The sequence below is a fragment of the Rhinopithecus roxellana genome, chromosome 10 (assembly GCF_007565055.1).
Source record: "Rhinopithecus roxellana isolate Shanxi Qingling chromosome 10, ASM756505v1, whole genome shotgun sequence".
Classification (NCBI taxonomy): domain Eukaryota; kingdom Metazoa; phylum Chordata; class Mammalia; order Primates; family Cercopithecidae; genus Rhinopithecus; species Rhinopithecus roxellana.
In genome coordinates this window covers 54,806,950-54,811,231 of record NC_044558.1, presented here as the reverse complement: position 1 = coordinate 54,811,231, position 4,282 = coordinate 54,806,950, and the positions used below count along the sequence as shown (strand labels likewise).

The window sequence follows — 4,282 nt, the reverse complement described above, 5'->3', positions numbered from 1 at the left end:
AAAAATTAGCTGGGGATGGTGGTGGGCACCTGTAATCCCAGCTGCTTGGGAGGCTGAGGCAGGAGAATTGCTTGAACCTAGAAGGCAGAGGTTGTAGTGAGCCAAGATCGTGCCATATATGTATACTAACAAATCATACTTTTCTTCCAATTATTTTTTTAAAAGGGTAGCAATTTCCATTTATTTATTTATTTACATAATTTTTGAGATTGGGTCTTGCTCTGTTGCCCAGGCTGGAGTGCAGTGGCATGATCTCAGCTCACTACAGCCTCTGCCTCCCATGTTCAAGCAATTCTCCCACCTCAGCTTCCCGAGTAGCTGGGATTACAGGGGCATGCCACCAAGCCCAGCTAATTTTTGCATTTTTAGTAGAGACAGGGTTTCACCATATTGGCCAGGCTGTTCTCAAGCTCCTGACCTCAGGTGATCCACCCGCCTCAGACTCCCAAAGTGTTGGAATGACAGGCATGAGCCACTGTACCCGGTCGCAATTTCCTTTTAGTTACAAAGAACTATAAAACTCTTATTTAACTGTAGAAAGAATGAAATTCCTTCATCATACAAATTAAGATACACAGTATAGTTGCAAATCTACACTCAATTGTGTTAATATTAACATATATACAATGCTGCTACCTTCATCAACTTTTTCATTTGGGAATCACAAAGATGAGTCTTCTGATGTTCTATAAGCAATATGTTTATACAAAAGTCAGAAGTTTAGCTAAAATTCAGCCTACACAGTAATAAATGAACATGGAATGGAAATCATATAAAGTTCTTTAAATAGGATGAAAAAGTCCCAATGTCTCTCTTTTTTTTTTTTTTTTGAGACGGAGTCTCGCTCTGTCGCCCAGGCTGGAGTGCAGTGGCCGGATCTCAGCTCACTGCAAGCTCCGCCTCCCGGGTTTACGCCATTCTCCTGCCTCAGCCTCCCAAGTAGGTGGGACTACAGGCGCCCGCCACCTCACCCGGCTAGTTTTTTGTATTTTTTAGTAGAGACGGGGTTTCACTGTGTTAGCCAGGATGGTTTCGATCTTCTGACCTCGTGATCCGCCCGTCTTGGCCTCCCAAAGTGCTGGGATTACAGGCTTGAGCCACCACGCCCGGCCAATGTCTCTTAAGTAGCAAGAGCACCTTCCCAATTCAGCTTCAAGATGAGCACCATACTCCATTTATCCTTGTATTTCCAGGGCCCAGTGTTTCCATGGAAGATCCTTATCCAGCTGCTTGTTTGGAGCCTGCTGCAGCGGGTACAAGGCTGTCCAGCTGTTGGTGATGTCCTGTATTAATCAACCACTCACAAAACTTGTTCTCTACCAGTACCTGGAACTGCTTCCTTTGTCCTATGTCAAATGAGCCTCCTTCACCGTTTTCTGCCAGATTTGTATCTTCAGTTCTCTTTGACCCAGTGCTTTCTGATATAAAAATGAAAGACCCCCAAGAATCTCTGTGGTGTCCTCTTCCATTTCAAAGGAAATAATAAATACATTTAATTCAGAAGGTGGTAAAAGCCAGAAGACACTAGTGTCGCTGTTCTCTCTGCATACAACCATTGGATTATTCCAATAGTTACGCACTGTAGCAAGGCCAGTCCCGGCCATATGGTTCTCTTTTGACCAGGACTAATGCTGGGTCCATTACCTAGCATTGGGTAATGGGTATGAAAAGGGGCAAAAGTTACTACCTGGCTCCCAGAGAGAATGAGTGGGCACATAGGCGTCAGAATGTGAAAGACGCAACCTGTCGCAGAAGAGATGGACAAATGATGGCAAACAGCAATGACTTTAACGTTGTCACAACTGTGGAGGTAAAGCATAGTTGCTACAGGGCCCAAGACAAAGGTGCTATTCCTGCACTTCTCAATTGTCACAGATCATAAGGGAGAGAGCAGACATATAAAAGATTCACTGCAATGATGAATCTCTACATGTGCCCCCACCAGAGTATCTGAGCTCTTAGCCAATGTCTGCTTGTAAACCTGGTTCATCACCACCATGTGGTGCATCCCAGGGGCCACATTAGAATTACAAGCAATCTGGACCGGGTGTGCTGACTCATACCTGTAATTCTGGCACTTTGGGAGGCTGAGGTGAGTGGATCATTTGAGGTCAGGAGTTTGAAATCAGCCTGGCCAACATGGTGAAACCCCATCTCTATTAAAAATGCAAAAATTATGGCCGGGCGCGGTGGCTCACACCTGTAATCCCAGCACTTTGGGAGGCCGAGGTGGGTGGATCACAAGGTCAGGAGATCGAGACCATCCTGGCTAACATGGTGAAACCTGTCTCTACTAAAAATACAAAAAATTAGCTGGGCGTGGTGGCAGGCGCCTGTAGTCCCAACTATTCAGGAGGCTGAGGCAGGAGAATGGCGTGAACCTGGGAGGTGGAGCTTGCAGTGAGCTGAGATCCTGCCACTGCACTCCAGCCTGGGCAACAGAGCTAGACTTTGTCTCAAAAAAAAAAAAAATGCAAAAATTAGCTGGGCGTGGTGGTGGGCACCTGTAATCCCAGCTACTTGGGAGGCTGAGGCAAGAGAATCGCTTGAGCCGAGGAAGTGGAGGCTGCAGTGAGCAGAGATCCAGCCTGGGCAACACAGTGAGACTCCATCTCAAGAAAAAAAGAAGAAGAAGAAGAATTGCAAGCAATCTTAGCTCTTTTGGTTGTCCCTTCCACTTGATGAGCCCAAGCCAATTTCTTTCCAGACTTGAGGCAAGTTGATGTACCAAATGGTTTCCCAGTCAAAAGGACCTCAACCAGGCTTCCAGCTTGTAGAAAGGAAAGTCTTAGAGATCTTTGAGAAGCCACTATCTGCAAGCAGTGGTTACTACAGTGCAAGTTCATGAAGTGGATAGATCTTCCTGGCTCTACTTATTCTACCTTCAATAAGGAAGCTTCTTGAGACACTAGACTACTATGGGTTGAATGAAATGATCCAGTGAGTTGTCCTGGATCTAAAAGCAGCTCGGGAGATCAGACATGATCATAGATAAAAGCTTGGTGACTGTAATCATTCCAGTTCTTATTATGACAATTAGATTTTTCAGTCAGGTCAGGAGACTGAGATCTGTTTCTGGGACTACGCCACTCTTCTCCAATCAAAGATGTCCTTAGTAGAGGCCTTGTTCAATTGTTGAATGTATAAGAAGAGCAGAAACTGCAGGGTGTCCACTGAAAACTGATTTCTCTGCTTTTCTTTTTTTTTTTTTTTTTTTTTTTTTTTTTTGAGACGGAGTCTCGCTCTGTCGCCCAGGCTGGAGTGCAGTGGCCGGATCTCAGCTCACTGCAAGCTCCGCCTCCCGGGTTTACGCCATTCTCCTGCCTCAGCCTCCCAAGTAGCTGGGACTACAGGCACCCGCCAACTCGCCCGGCTAGTTTTTTTTTTGTATTTTTTTTTAGTAGAGACGGGGTTTCGCCGTGTTAGCCAGGATGGTCTCGATCTCCTGACCTCGCGATCCACCCGTCTCGGCCTCCCAAAGTGCTGGGATTACAGGCTTGAGCCACCGCGCCCGGCCATTCTCTGCTTTTCAACTTCCTCCTCAGACATGCAGTTGGACAGAACCTCAGACCATTCCAGGTGCTCCTCAGGTGTCTTCACTGAAAGACTCTCAGATATTTCGAAGTAAAGCCACATCAGGTCCTTGGCCAACTGCAGCTTCCCACAAGCGATGCGCCTCTGTGTAGACCAGTAGAGGAGTGGGGAAGCTCCTTCTATGGCTCGGATTCGCACATAGTTGGATATCTTCCTGAGACAGTGAAGACTAAACTTGGATGGAGGGGGAGACCTGCAAGGCACCCACTATAAAGGGTTCTGCTTTCACCCAGAGGAGAACTCTGGGCTCATCCAAGTTACCTCTAAGGACACCTGGGTGAAAATGCATCTTTGCATACCTGCCTTAGCAGGTGCCCTCACTTCTCCGTGCGAGTGCCACGGCACCCCATGTCCCTTCACTGACTGGGCCCGACCCTCGCCCTGGTCTTGTGATGTTCTTTTTTTTCTTTTTAATTATTAACGAGAAATTATTTATTTATTTTTGAGATGGAGGTCTTACTCTGTTGCCAGGCTGGAGCGCAGTGGCACGATCTTGGTCACTGCAACCTCCGCCTCCCAGGTTCAAGCAATTCTCCTGCCTCAGCCTCCCAAGTAGCTGGGACTAGAGGCACGTGCCAACACACTGGCTAATTTTTGTATTTTTAGTAGAAACAGGGTTTCACTATGTTGGCCAGGCTGGTCTTGAACTTCTGATCTCGTGATCCACCTGCCTCGGCTTCCCAAAGTG

The 4,282-nt window shown here is 46.8% G+C and overlaps 1 pseudogene; it reads right to left on the bottom strand.

The window, feature by feature from the left end:
- Positions 1 to 1,218: 1,218 nt before the first annotated feature.
- On the bottom strand, positions 1,219 to 3,883 carry LOC104673724 (annotated as a pseudogene).
- Between the last annotated feature and the right edge of the window lie 399 nt (positions 3,884 to 4,282).